Here is a 15,876-nt window from a genome sequence, read left to right as displayed (position 1 = left end):
AAAAAATGCATCATTACAAAATTAATCATTTTCTACAGTCAAATGAAATTACACACATACACATGCACGATAGTTTAGTGCCCATCTCTTTGTCATAATTTTTAAATGCACTTCCAAATGACATTAAAAAATGGGGAAAAGGTCTTTATTCAGAACCTATTGATTTTTAATTTCCAAATCTGTGGGTTTGTTTCTTTTTAACCCTAGTTTCATCCAATTTGAGTTTCACAAACAAGATGCCTCTAACAGGTATAAATATTAGTTATTTCATAAGAATTTTAAAAGCTTCTTTGGTATACTTCTAAGAACTGAGAAAGTGAAAGAAACTAATGTGTAAAAGTAGTTTTGCAAATCAGGTAGTTTCTAATTCTTTGCTTCAACAAAATTGAAGAAGACCTCTACATTTGAGTTGTGAGATAGTATTTAATAATAGCTCACCATGTGAGTTTTGGCATATAACCAAGAAGAAATTTTAAAAATTGGGTGAAGTTGCTACAAACAAAATTCCTTCCATTCTTATACTTATTCTGTTTCCGTACTTTTACATGTGAATAAGATTTTTTAGTTCTTTATGTTAAAATATTTTTAAAGGAATAGAAATCATATGGAACTGGCTTCATAATAACAATAAATAACTTTCGTCAACATGAAGTTGGGAAAATAAAGCCCCTATCCATCTCTGTAAGAGAAGCATTTCCAATTAAATAGTTACTTTTTAAAAATTTATATGTTTACTACTTTTATTTACTCAAATCTGTGTTATTTATATTATATTGATCAATTATCTCTAATAATTATAGTACTATCTTAATTCACCTGACTTTTCAAACATTAGATCAGGAAATAAAATACTTATTTTAAGAACATATTTTGTTGCAAAGAAGCATGCTAGATGGATCAAGAAAAGATTTCCAAAACCAAAAATACATTACATTACAATGTTGGGCCAGGGTTGAAAAAAAAATTCTACAGGGGGAGGAAAATGAAAATATGAATTCAAAAGAAAAAAAAGGAGCAATGTAAAATTTCCAACTGTTAAGGAACAGGTTTTGCATTTTAAAAATTAGTGATGGGTGTCAACACATTATGGTAATTAGATTCCACTGGACACGTGACAAGGTGATTAACAGTTTTATTTAAATGTGTTAATATATGTGATGTGTTGGAAATTATATTCTTTGCAACTCTTTGGATCCACGCTGAGAATTTCAGGTCCACCTAAGCCTGTGGAAGGAGGCATATATTTCACAACTCTCTCCAGGGAGATGTGAAGGAAAGACCACTGAGCTATTATTCCCCCTTCTCATGTTCCCCTAATCGGAAATGGACAAACACTTGGAGGAGAGAACCTATAGGTGTCAGCAGAGAGATGAAGGAGTGGACAGTTTTTTCAGTTCTCTGTCAAAAGTCCTTCTCAAACTGAGGAAGGAAACACGAATGGAAAGACACACTAGTCTTGAAGCGCCCATTTATACAGTAAGTTCTTTAATTTTTAGTGATTCTTCCCCTACTGCAGAGACCCAATTTTTCCCCTCCCTCACAATTTTCATTCCTCCCCCATATTTACTTGAAGATGAGCATATTACCCCCTTTACTACCTGGGAAGAGAAAATGACCTGTGTGAGGCTAGCAGGGAAGTGGGAGTTAGGAGGTTGTACAGCAAACCATTAGTCTTAAACTTGAAGTGGTATAAACATGTAAATGCCAGAACTGGGGCAAAATCGGGAAACAATGCAGGAAAAGAGGTGCAAGTCCCTGGCATTAGACGACTGCTGTCCTAGAAGTCTGTCCCGAAGCAGTGTCTTTCCTTTAATGAACCCTGCATCTGGGGACCACACCAAGTTTCTTTGACTCCAAATTTGCTCCTTGTATTTGCCTGGGGTGGACATCCCTTTTGATTACCCAATCACATCACTGCGTAGCACCATTTACACACTCACACATGCTCACTTAGAGTTTTGTTTGTTCGTTTATTTATTTATTTATTTATTTAGAAAGATTTTATTTGAGAGACAGAGAGCACGAGTGGGGAGGAGGGGCAGTGACAGAGGGAGAGGGACAAGCAGACTCCCCACTGAGCAAGGAGCCAGACTTGGCGCTCAATCCTAGGACCCTGAGATCATGACCTGAGCCGAAGGCAGACGCTTAACCAACTGAGTCACCTGGGCGCCCTGTTTATTTGTTTTTAATCAACGCTGGGACCTGGTTTCCTCCCATTGAATCACAGAGGAAAATTTGGGGAATGCAAGAAGAGTTCTTGAAGTGGATCTCTTGGATTTAAGGTAACCATTTCTCAGGTGCCTGGGTGCCCTTCTGGTCCCTCTCCGAGCTCCTGGCTCAACTTCCCCTGACCATGTGAAGAAGTAGGGGAGATCCGAATGCAGGCCAGGCCTGGGGAACTCAGCTCACAGGGGCTGGCCATCCCTGGTGGAGCCTGTCATTGGGCACTGGGACTCCGGGAAAACGCATACTGCAGATTTTGCAGTTCTCCATCTTGACTGCTTCTCAGACTGACCATCAGGATGAGTTTTCACCAGCCTCTTGCCACACGTCCTCCCATCCAAGCAGCAGCAGGAACTCTCTTGCATGTGCTGAGTCCCAAGCGGTGGCTTCTTGGCCACACCGTCTGCCTGCCAGGCTGACTTGCCTTCCCGAAGGGCATACTGCCTTCCATCCTCTAGCACATCTGCGAGTCACCCTAGCTTACGAGTGGCAGGATATCGCGAACCTCACCTATAAAGTGTGGGAAACCCACCAGTCAAGCTGAAGAGGCCTGGTATCCCCACTCGCTTTTACTCAAGCTTTTCATCTATATTATTCAAATTCCTCTCTAATAACCAGAGCACCTTGGACAAGTAGGCCAGCATTTATGTCCATGAGGATTATAAGGAGGTAGGAAGATGGCTTTGAGAAGGGAAGAGGAGAGGGTTTATACCTCTCTCTAGGCTGGAACCCTGGTCATGCTTAAGGCACCCTGCACAGTGCCCGAGTCCCTGGTCTGAGGCGGCATTTCCTTTCCCACTTGTCCCTCCGAACCTCGTCGCAGTCTGAGGGATCCAGCGTGAGGCCAGAGGGCTGTGTGACAGCGAAGAAGCCTGTGGCGCAAACGCAGCCACCTCACGTTAACGGGACGAGTTATATACCCGAGCAAACGTGACGAGAACCGAAGGAATACATGTCCGACTCCAGGTAGTCTCCAGGGACCCTCCCCCAGGGCCTGGATTCCTCTCACTGATCCCGCGAGGACGAGAGCACTCGTACAGCCCCTACCAGTAGAGGGTCTAAGGGTCTGGGCAGGCCCCCCCCCCCCCCCCCCGTCGGGGACAGACCCGCTCTCACTGCTCTCCCCCACCTCACTCCAGGGCGCCACGGAGAGACCCGGACAGAAACCTAGAGGCCCGTATCCCTTCCTCACTACCCCAGCTGGGTGATGCCCGGGGGACACGACTACCTCCCCAAATCTCACCCGCAGTAGCGTCACCTGCGCGTTCTTCAGGTATTTGCGGAGCCACTGGATGCCCTCTTCCTCCAGGCAGGCGCTCAGGGACAATAAGGGACCTCCCATGGAGCCTCGGGTTCCCAGCCGCAGGACCGCTTCTGTCCACGTCTTCCACCGGGCGCTGGCATTTCAGTGAGGGCCCTCCGAGGCGCGGAGCGGCGGGGCTCCCAGGGGCCCCGCTGCGGGGGCTGCTGCCCTCACGCCCCGAGTCCTCCGGAAGCGCATCCGCGGGCTCGCAGGGGGCTATGATTGGCTCCACTGAACGTCAATCAGAGGTCGGCGCGGTGGGGCGAGGGGCGTCGCCGAGGGTCCCCACTGCTTAAAGCCGCTCGGGCTCATTCCCACCTTCTCTGGGAGAAGCCGCTTTTCCGGGTGCCCTCCGTCACCGTTCCCGAGGTTCTCCCAGTTTGTGTGCGCTGTGCCTGCCCCCAGGGCCGGGATCCCGGTACTCCGCTTCGGCCCCCTGCGGTCTCAGCTCCCAGGCTCCGTCCCCCAACCCCCGGGGCGCGGGGCAGCCAGGCCAGGGATCGGCGGCCGAGAAGCAGCCTGGCCTGGGAGGCCCGGTGCGGCTGCTGTGCGCACCTCTCCGAGCCCCGAGCGGCTGCTGCGCGGCCCATTAGTGCCCGCACGGAGGGAAGGGGGTGTCCAGGGCTGGGGAGGGAGAGAGCGGGACGAGGAGGAAGAGGCGGCCGAGTGGGGAAAGGGCGAGGGGAGAAGGTTGTGGGGGGGGAGGAGTGTTAGCCGCGAAAGCTCTTTCTTCTCTCGGTCCCACTCCGGCGGCTTCTCACCTCAATTCCGCTCTCACCTGCTCACCTCTGCGGGGGAGAGGAGCGGCAGCGGGGCTTCCGGGAGCGTTCTCCGCTTCTGGCGGGGCTGCAGCATGAAACAGGGACTTCGAATCTAAGTCCACTTCAGCTGAATGGATAAATGCAAAACTGGACTAATCCTGGCATCTTCCCCACTGGCAGGTAGAAAAGAGGGACGTCATCTGTTCCTGAGTAGAAGAACTTGAAACCGCAGGTAGCGTGGACGTGGAAATGTGGGGCCGTGGGAATCCCCAGCACTGGCCACACTCCTAAGTCCACTTCCAAACCTCGTTCACGGCCCTGAATGGAATAAGTAATATATAAATACATAATAAAAAGTATATATTTATATAAAACGTTTTTATTTATAAATATGTAATACATAGTAATATAAAATTTTAATCATATATATAATATATAAATATATATGATATATAAATATATATATTTAGTGGAGTGGAATAGAATAAAATAGACCAATGTTCAATGCCGATTACCATGCTAAATGACCATTAGATTTGAGATGGACTAGAATAAAATGGAACAGAAAATGTCAGCCTGCATCACAGGCAGTGAGCATAGCTATAGTTTCATGTGACATTTGTTTCTATTAAATGTATGTGCTTATGTTTGTCTGTCTTAGCACAAACTACAAAAAAGTTTGAAAAACACTGATCCTTCTCTTAGAACTGAATTCTTGGTGCCCTTGCTCCCAAAGTAACCCAAGGCCTCCTCCCTGTGAGCCCTGCACTCCCCCCGCCCCACCCCTTAGACTCATCTATCTGAAGAGTGAGTTTTCTTCAGGACCTGGTAGGTGATAGAAAGGAGCTTTGCTCTTTCTTTCTGAAAATAGTCGTTAGTTGGGGGTACCACACAATGATCTACTCATCATTTTTCAGTTACACTGAATCCTTTTTCCAGCAGAAAAAATGGAATTGACTGTTGAATATCTTCCCACAAGGGAAATGCAAGCCTGATGGCACTACCATTAAGTTGCAACGAACACTCAAAGGGAAAAATAATTCTAATCCTACGGGAGTCTTTACAGAATATGAAGAGATGATATATCCCCTCCTCATTTTATGAGACTAGTATAACCTTTATACTAAAAACTTGACAGGGACCCTACAAGAAAGGAAAATTATAAGTCAATCTCACCCATGAATAAAGATTTAAAAAAATCCTAAACACAGTTCACAGGGACTTTCACACAGGAAAAATAAATCTCACACTCAAATAAAAGAGGAAATCATTAATTTCTTGGGAAAGCTGAAGGTCGTGCAGTAGCACTTTCCTTCCAAGGAAAAGAAAGGAGAAAATGCAGACATCTAGAAGAGGAAAAAAAAAAAATCACATAGCTTCCATATGTTTCTTTAAAAAAATGTCTTGGCGGGGCGCCTGGGTGGCTCAGTTGGTTAAGCGACTGCCTTTGGCTCCGGTCATGATCCTGGAGTCCCGGGATCGAGTCCCGCATCGGGCTCCCTGCTCGGCGGGGAGTCTGCTTCTCCCTCTGACCCTCCTCCCTCTCATGCTCTCTGTCTCTCATTCTCTCTGTCTCAAATAAATAAATAAATAAAATCTTAAAAAAAAAATGTCTTGGGGTGATGGGTTGTGGATCTCTGTTACTGCAAAAAGCAACACAGAACCTCTGTGTTCTGCATTGTGTACTTAAACCCAGGCTGGGTTATTCTTAGTGCTCTCCATGGAGATTCTCTCCATCTTAGCCTCATTTTTCTTTTTTAAAATTTAAAAAAAGATTTTATTTATTTTTTTGAGAGAGAGAGCATACACAAGCCAGGGAAGAGGCAGAGGGAGGGAGAAGCAGACTCCCTGCTGAGCAGGGAGCTGATGCAGGGCTTGGTGCTCAATCCCAGGACTCTGAGATCATGACCTGAGCAGAAGGCAGGTGCTTAACAACGGAGCCATCCAGGCGCCCCTTAGCCTCATTTTTCTCAAAGACTCACTTACTTTGAATTATAACTCGATCAGCTTAGGAAAACAAATGACAGAACATAATACAGAAATTACAATCATTCTACTCTTATCAGTTCTCGAAATACGGTCTCTGGATCAGCAACTTCAGCATCACCTGGAAATGTACTAAAATGCAAAATCTCAGGTCTAAACCCAGACCGAGCCCTGGATTAGAAACTCTGGATGGGGGTCCCAGGAATCTGCACTTTAATAAGCCTTCTAGACGATCCTGGTGCACTCAAGTTTGGGAGCACCCACTCTGATTCAACTGGTAGCACACTCACAGGTAACACTCTACTCGGACCCATATCACCAGTGACTTCTGGCAAAAACCTTTAGGCAAAATCAACAACACAATAAAATACCATAATTTTCTTATTTTTGAATAGCTCTGGATTTTTAGTAAGAATAATTCTTTAACAACAAAGTTGTGAGCTAGCTGGGAAAGATCACAGAGGCAAGTAGTTTCCCACTGAGGCCCAAATACAGATTTATCTTAATTTGGCTTTTAAAATTAAAAATCTTTTAAAATTTTTTCTTGTGGGCTCATTTTTTAGGCTCAGTATGCAACCACCCTCCTTAAATCTCTACTCTGCTTGGTTTATCCAACAGTCCCTCACATTTTCTTTAATAAAAATTCCAGTAGAACCGTCTTATTCTCTGTGTGTGAGTACAGGGAAATGCCAATGTTTCTTTTCTGGTTTGACAGAGAAGATTCATAAGTAATTTTACCTTCCTGTAGATGAGGACGTTAACTCAACATTATTACCAGAACACTAAATTATTAAGAAAGGTGAGTATTCAAAATTACAGATGTTTTATAGGTTAAGATAGTTTTATCAGGCCTCACCCTAAATCTTTGAAGTCTAGCGGTTTGAAAAAGCATCCTTGTTAGAAATATCATTTATAAGAAAGTTTTGTGTTAAAAATACATTGTTCTTCCCAGCTTTGGGGACAAGAAAGAACATTTTTTGCTTTTTATCTTGCTGAGAATGTTGTCACTGGCATTTCAAGGCTAAGAACTGAAATTCCATTATTGGCATTGGGTTAAAAGAAAAAGGCAGACCCTGTTAGAGAGTAAAATTTTACAATATGAAATGGAAAATGATACATTAGGTTTACTTAGGCAGGGAATAGGGGACTTCTAACAACAGCTGAAAAGAAAGGAAAGTAGGAAGAGAGGAAGAAAAGTTAGAAGTGTAAGAAGAAAGAAAGGAAGCATTATTCATAGGTGATATGATTGTCTACAGAGAAAATACAAAATAATCTAAGACATAAGAATTAATAAGAGAGTTTAGCAAGGTGGTTAGAGAGATACAGAAAAAGTCAATTGCATTTTTCTATCAAACAAAAAGGTAGGAAATGTGATAAAATGGTCCCTTTTGATAGTAACTTATAATAATACTTAAAGTCATCAGGAATAAATTCTCAGAAAGGGCATGCAAGATCCTAATGGGGAAAATTAAAAACGTTGAAAGACAGTGGTGAGGTCCTGTATAAATGGAGAGATACACCATAATCATGGTTAAGAAGCCTCAATATTACAAAAATGTTAGTCCTCCCAATATATTCTATAGCTTCAAATAATTCTTAGAAGAATCTCTCCAGGGTATTTTGTGGAATTTAGACAAACTGATTTTAAAATGAAACAAAGTAGTACAAGGTTAAGAAAAGGCAAGATATGGGCACCTGGGTGGTTCAGTCAGTTAAGCTTCTGCCTTAGGCTCAGGTCATGATGCCAGGGTCCTGGGATGGAGACCCACATCAGGCTCCCTGCTCCGTGGAGAGTCTGCTTCTCCCTCTCTCTCTGCCTGCCGCTCCCCCTGCTTGTGCTCTCTCTCTCTGTCAAATAAATAAATAAAAAAATCTTAAAAAACAAAAGAAAAGGCAAGATACTACTGAAGACTGATACTATCACTAAGACCCTGCACTATTGGTGGTGGCAGGGTGTGTAGGCAACTGGATCAACAGAATAGAATGGAAAGATGGCATCAGAGCTTCTTGTATGTGAAGAGTGGACATTAAAGATAAATGGATAAAAGATGTACTATTCAATAAATAACAATGGAATAATTGGATATACATTCATCATACATAAAAATAAACTCCAAATGAATGAAGTACTAAAATATTAAAAACAAATATTAAAAGTTTCAGATGAAATGTAAAAGAAATAACTATATGACTTTAAGGTAAGGCAATATTTATTACATAAGACACACATACATTTTTAAAAACATAGAAATACATAAAGCAGCTAATAGACATAAAGGAAAAAATCTATCATAATACAATAATAGTAGGAGACTTTAACATCCCACTTACATCAATGGATAGATCATCTGAAGAGAAAAATCAACAAGGAAACAGTGGCTTTGAATGACACATTGGACCACTTGGATCCAACACAAATATTCAAAACATTCCATCCTAAAACAGCAGAATACACATTCTTTTCAAGTGCACATGGAACATTTCCAGAATACATAACATGTTAGGCCACAAAATAAGTCTCACCAAATTAAAAAAGATTGAAGTCATACCATGCATCTTTCCCAACCACAATGCTATGAAACTAGAAATTAACCGCAAGAAAAAATCTTGGAAGAACACAAGTACATGGAGGTTACATAACATGCTACTAAATAATGAATGTGTCAACCAAGAAATTAAAGAGGAAATAAAAAAAATACATGGACACAAATGCAAATGAGAACACAATGGTCCAAAATCTTTGGGATTCAGTAAAAGTTGTTCTTAGAGGGAAGTTTATAGCAATACAGGCCTACCTCAAGAAGCAAGAAAAATCTCAAATAAACAACCTAACCATACACCTAAAGGAGCTATAGAAAGAACAACAAACAAAATGCAAAACCAGTAAAAGAAAGAACAACAAACAAAATCCAAAACCAGTAAAAGGAAAGAAATAATAAAGATTAGACCAGAAATAAATGAAATAGAAAGTAAAAAAACAATAGAACAGATTAATGGAACCAGGAACTGGTTCTTTGAAAATATCAACAAAATTAATAAACCTTCAATCAGACTCACAAAAAAAAGAGAGAGAGGACTCAAATAAACAAAATCAGAAATGAAAGAGGAGAAATGAAAACTAACACCACAGAATTACAAAGCGTTATAAGAGAATATTATGAAAAATTTTATCCCAGCAAATTTGACAACCTAGAAGAATTGGATAAATTCCTAGAAACATATAAACTATCAAAACTGAATCAGAAAGAAATAGAAAATTTGAACAGACCAATTACCAGCAATGAAATTGAGTCAGTAATCAAAATGCTCCCAACAAATAAATGTCCTGAACCAGATGGCCTCATAGGGGAATTCTGCCAAACATTTAAAGAAGAGCTAATACCCATTCTCAAGACATTCCAAAAAATAAAAGAGGAAGAAAAGTTTCCAAATTCATTCTGGGAGGCCAGCATTACCCTGGTACCAAAACCAAATAAAAGACACTACAAAAAAAGAGAACTATAGGCCAATATCTCTGATGAACATAGGTGTGAAATTCCTCAATAAAATATTAGCAAACCGAATCCAACAATGCATTAAAAGAATCATTCACCACAACCAAGTGGGATTTATTCCCACATTGCAAGTGTGGTTCAATATTTGCAAATCAATCAATGTGATATATCACATCAATAAGAGAAAGGATAAAAACCATATGATCATTTCAATAGATGCAGAAAAAATATTTGGTAAAGTAAAACACCGATTCATGATAAAAACCCTCAACAAAGTAGGCGTAGAGGGAACATACCTCAACATAATAAAGGCCATATATGAGAAAACCACAGCTAACATCATACTCAATGGTAAAAAACTGAGAGCTTTCCTCTTAAGATCAGGAACAAGGATGTCCACTCTCACTTTTCTTCAACATAGTACTAGAAGTCCTAGCCATAGCAATCAGACAAGAAAAAGAAATAAAATGCACCCACATTGGTAAGGAAGAAGTAAAACGGTCACTATTTGCAGTTGACATGATACTATATATAGAAAACCTGAAAGACTCCACTAAAAAAACTGCTAGAACTGATAAATAAATTCATCATACTCAGTGGTAGAAAACTGAAAGCTTTCCTCCTAAGATCAGGAACAAGGATGTCCACTCTCACCAATTTATTCAATATAGTCCTGGATCAGCCATAAAGAAGAATGAAATCTTGTCTTTTGCAACAACATTGATGGATCTAGATGTTATAATGCTAAGTGAAGTCAGTCAGAGAAGGACAAATACCATATGATTTCACTCATATGTGGAATTTAAGAAACAAAACAAATGAACCAAGGAGAAAAGAGAGAGAGAGAAACCAAGACACAGACTCTTAACTATAGAGAACAAACTGATGGTTTGGGTTGCTGGGGTGATGGGTGAGATAAGTGATGGGGATTAAGGAGTGCACTTGTGATGAGCACAGGGTGATATATAAAATTGTTGAATCACTGGGGGCGCCTGAGTGGCTCAGTTGGTTAAGCGACTGCCTTCAGCTCAGGTCATGATCCCTGGAGTCCCAGGATAGAGTGCCACATTGGGCTCCCTGCTCGGCAGGGAGTCTGCTCCCTCTGGCCCTCCCCACTCTCATGCTCTCTCTCTGTCTCATTCTCTCTCTCTCAACTAAATAAATAAAATCTTTTAAAAAAATTAAGAATTGTTGAATCACTATATTGTACACCTGAAACTAATATAACACTGTATGTTAACTATACAGAATTAAAAAAGAAACATAAAAATAAAAGAAAAAGTTAATAAATCTGGCCACATTAAAATTAGAAACTTTTGTCAAAGTACACCCTAAAGAAAGAAAACCCAAAAGCCACAAACTAAATTTATTTGCATCACACATAATTTACATAGGATTATATTCAGAACATTTAACAATAGTCCAAGAGAAAAATAGTCAAAAGACATAAATAGGCATTTTACAAAAAGGAAATACAAATGACCAATAAATATATTAAAAAGTGGGGCACCTGGGTGGCTCAGTCGTTAAGCGTCTGCCTTCAGCTCAGGTCATGATCCCAGGGTCCTGGGATCAAGCCCCGCATTGGGCTCCCTGCTCCGCCGGAAGCCTGCTTCTCCCTCTCCCACTCCCCCTGCTTGGGTTCCCTCTCTCGCTGTGTCTTTCTCTGTCAAATAAATAAAAAAATCTTAAAAAAAAAAAGTATGTGTATTCACCATAGTTATCAAAGAATGGTGAATTACAACTGCCTTTGAAATCATATTTAAAAATCACTAGATAGACAAAACCCAAAATACCTCCCATTATCAAGTTTACTTGGCCAGGGACTCAGGGTGCCAAAGTGAGAGAAGTTTACTTTGATTTTCTGCCAAAGCCAGAAAGAAGGTGCTAGGTCCAAGGACTGAAAAAAGAGCACAAGAACAAGCAGGGCACCAAATTTGAAAGCAAACAGTAAGAAAAATGCTTTGGGGATTGAAATGAAATAACCAAACAATCAAGATTAAATGACCCAGAGACAGAGACTTTTGAACTCAGAAATAGCCCCGGTTTGCCCACTGGATTTCCAGCACAGTTTGCTGGGAACTCTGACCAATGATGAAGGAGATTGTGTCTTTCCTGGAATTGGCATGAGTTAGAATCAAAGAAAATTAAATTTAAGACACAGCTGAGGAGGGGGTGACAGAGGATGAGATGCAAGGGTCCTGAACCAGGGTCTAATAGAACACATTCAAGGATTAAACTGTTGTCCAGTCCGGGCAGATTTTAGATCCCAAGGGAAATAAATCTCTGGGGTCATGGTGGTACCCAACCATAATGAGGTGAATCTGGCCACGCATTTCGAAGGATCCCTGCAAGATGGTACAGATGGTTGTGAGAACTCCAATCGGCCTCTAGGGAAAAGAAACAGCATACCACAGGTGAGACTATCTAGATCTCACACCTACTGGCCAGGTCAGAGCTGGGGATGGGCTAAGATGAAGGAAATGGGCAAAACAACTGGGCAGAGGCCTCAGGGTCATTGAGGCAGCCTGGTCAAACATGCTGGAGATTAGGTAAGGATGCTACAGCCCACTTCTGGTTACTCTTTTTTTCAGAATGCACTTGCCTCATTTTATCCAGGGAGACAAGGAGAGGAGTGTGTGCAGATCCAATGTAAATTACTATAATTTTACTTCACCTACAGAAAAAGAGTGTGTGTTTTTATTATAAGTGTATCTCCTCTCCAAATTCTATCATTCCAACCATAATGGATCCCAACTGTTCAATTTCAGCAGTCCTATATAAGTGGATGCAGGCCAGTTTACAGAAAAGCAGGTTATAGGAGACCATAAGTAGAAAAACATTGCTCAAAAGAACATGGTATGTATCATCTGGCATTATGAAGAAATTACACCTTAGACTGAGCTAGTTAATAAATATTTGTAGCTACAAACGGGCTACAGTGTTTGAATTCTCAGTTTAATGAACATCTCCTTTTGCCCTTCAGGGGCAGACTAAGATTGATTGTGATTCTCTACTACCCCCTGGTGGGAATTCCTTCTTTTGGAAAAAAGTCCCATTTCTTATCGTTTAAGAAATTCCACAGTAAATACCTGAACTCGTTCTTGTTATAAAATGTTCAAACCATATAGAATGGTATAAGGCAGGTGTGTGGCAGGAAAAATTCTCGGATGTCAACTGAGGATTGTTTTGTCTTTCTACTTTCGAGACAGATAAGGTATTTCCTCTTCATGCCTTGGGTGACCACAGCAGAACAATGATGATCAAAAGATGCAGTTCTTGCATTTAAAATTTACTTTTGAAAACCATGGTAGAGGCAAGATGAAAGAAAGGCCTTGATTAGTAAATGTCTGAGCCAGTGCTTATGCCATAAATTATAGATTTACGAAGGACTCTTGATGAAATCAGAGCCAGTTTTCCTGCTTTGGAGCTGATACAGAATCTGTGGGCTGAGAAGACGGTGCCAGTCTGGGGGCCTTGTGCCGTATAATCCTTTAAGACTGTATCACAGTTGATCAGTGCTCCCCCATACTCAAGATACTCGGCATACAACGGCAGGCCCGGAGGGGGTGTATTGTCTCTCTTATTACAAATCTGAACAGAATAAAAATATTTCCAACAGTTTCTAAACTGTCTTTGCTTAATATTCATTGTCATCTGTCATCTGTGCTAAAGAAGGAAAAATCCTGGCAAGGAAAGGAATAAGGAGTTTTTGAGAGACAGGGTGCTGGATCCCCAGGCACCATGATCAAGAGTCACCCTCCTTTTCTCCAGTTTTATTCTCAACTTGCTTTTTATCTAAATTTTATCCTAAATTTAAACAAATCTAAATCAACTAAATTTTATCCTAAATTTAAACATGCAAAATATTTTGGTTGGTCACCATATTTTACTTCTCTGCAAAACCAAAATCTATAGGGATGCGTGACTGGCTCAGTCAGTAGAACATGTGACTCTTGATCTCTGGGTTGTAAGTTTGAGTCCCAGGTTGGATGTAGAGATTACTTGGAAATAAAATCTTAGAAAAAAAACCCAACAAAATCTATCAAAATAAGTTTCTATTGCCATAAATTTCTAAGAGTTAAAATGTTTCTTTTGTGCTCTTTCCGCCATCTTTCCATTCTGCCACAATGGTGTGCATGAATGTCCTGGAAGAGCATGAACAATGTGAAAAGAGAGGCAAACGTCAGGTTCTTATTAGGCCATGCTCCAAAGTCATTGTCCAGTTTCTCACTGTGATGATGAAGCTCGGTTACATTGGCGAATTTGAAATCATTGATGACCACAGAGCTGGGAACCTCACGGGCAAGTTAAACAGGTGTGGAGTGATCAGTCCCAGATTTGATGTACTACTGAAAGATCTAGAAAAATGACAGAGTAACCTGCTTCCATCCTACCGGTTTGGTTTCATTGTCCTGACAACCTCACCCGGCATCATGGACCATGAAGAAGCAAGACAAAAACACACAGGAGAGAAAATCCTGGGATTCTTTTTCTAGGGATGTAATACATATGTGCAAATAAAATGCCCTTAATGGAAAAAAATGTTTCTTTTGTTTGACTTACTGCAATTTGGTATAGTACACAATAGATCAAAAGAGTAAATTTATTAGACATTTTTATAAGTAATTATCAAGCATAAAAAAGTAAAATTATCTTGACAATGAATCTCTTTATGAGATAGATGGCACTTTTCCCAATTAATTTAATGTATCTGTGGATAAATAATACTTATTTCTAGAATGAGACAAAATGTAGCATTAGTTTTATTTTGAATTTTCCTTTGATATACATAAGCACTTAGAAACTTTGTGCACATAGATAAGTAGGTGGTAATGGATGGAATTTTGTTGTAGCAATTTTGCTTAACTGCTTGAATTTCTGCAGAATTTTATTTTCTAAATCCCATAGTGAAGTATCATCAAAAATTATTTTAAATAATGTAACATCTTACAACTTGGTTAGGTCCTCTTTCTATTTTGTTGGAAGCGAATTATAAACTACCTGACTTACAAAAATAATTTGTGGGGATACAGGGTGGTAGAAATGGGTGAATTGTTTTGTTTTTTAGTTTAAAATAAACTAAATTTTAAAAATTGGAAAGGGAAAAGGCATGTTTGTGCTATGCTTGACATAATGACCTTTTTGGTTCTCTGTTGCTAAAGCCCACAAACTTGACAACTGAAACTTTCGATCTCATTTTATGGTTTTTAGTCAACTTTATTGAGGTGTAATTCACATAAAACAAATGGAAACATTTGAAGTATTCAGTTTCATGAGTTCTGGCAAATGTATATACCATATAACTGCTACAGAATACAATATACAGAATATTTTTTTGCCCCCCCAAGTTCCCTCTTGCCCTTTTGTAGTCAGTCCTCCTACCCCTTTGTACTCCCTACTGTACACAACTATTAATTTGATTTTAATCACTGTAAATTGGTTTTGGGGAAAAAAAAGGGATTTGTTTCTTGTTCTTTGACTCATTTGTTGTCTCAGTTTCTGGGAAGCAAACCTAAATGTAAACATTTGCAGCTAATCTAACGACATTATCATAAGACACACTTCTATTTTTTGAAATGATTGGTTCTTGTGAACTTTAGACAATGCTGCAAATTATTTGACTTAGTTACTTTACTTACTTTTTTTGTAAAATTTAAAAATTTTGCTTCTTTGAAAAATTTGTAAGATCAAGAGTGATTATGTTGCTCTATAATCTCGACTTAAATGATTTTATGACTTTGGATTAATTTGAGTTAATGAATAAGTGACTTTTGATTACCTGCAAAATTCTGAAAAGAAATAATTCATAGAAGAAGGAGGCAAATCATGAGAGACTCTTTTTTTTTTTTTAAAGATTTTATTTATTTGACAGAGAGAGATACACAGCGAGAGAGAGAACACATGCAGGGGGAGTGGGAGGGGGAGAAGCAGGCCTCCCGCAGACCAGGGAGCCCGATGCGGGGCTCGATCCCAGGACTCTGGGATCATGACCTGAGCCGAAGGCAGACGCTTAACGACTGAGCCACCCAGGCGCCACCAAGAGAGACTCTTAACTCTAGGAAACAAACTGATGGTTGCTGGAGGGGTGGTGGGTGGGGGGCATGGG

The 15,876-nt window shown here is 40.5% G+C and overlaps 1 pseudogene; it reads left to right on the top strand.

The window, feature by feature from the left end:
- The first annotated feature begins 13,897 nt into the window (after window positions 1–13,897).
- Window positions 13,898–14,300, top strand: LOC118001177 (annotated as a pseudogene).
- Window positions 14,301–15,876: the final 1,576 nt, after the last annotated feature.

This window comes from Mirounga leonina, unplaced genomic scaffold (genome assembly GCF_011800145.1).
Source record: "Mirounga leonina isolate KUSES-001 unplaced genomic scaffold, KU_Mleo_1.0 Mir_53, whole genome shotgun sequence".
Taxonomy (NCBI): domain Eukaryota; kingdom Metazoa; phylum Chordata; class Mammalia; order Carnivora; family Phocidae; genus Mirounga; species Mirounga leonina.
Note: the sequence above shows the minus strand (reverse complement) of the source record. Positions and strands in the feature narration are given on the sequence as shown.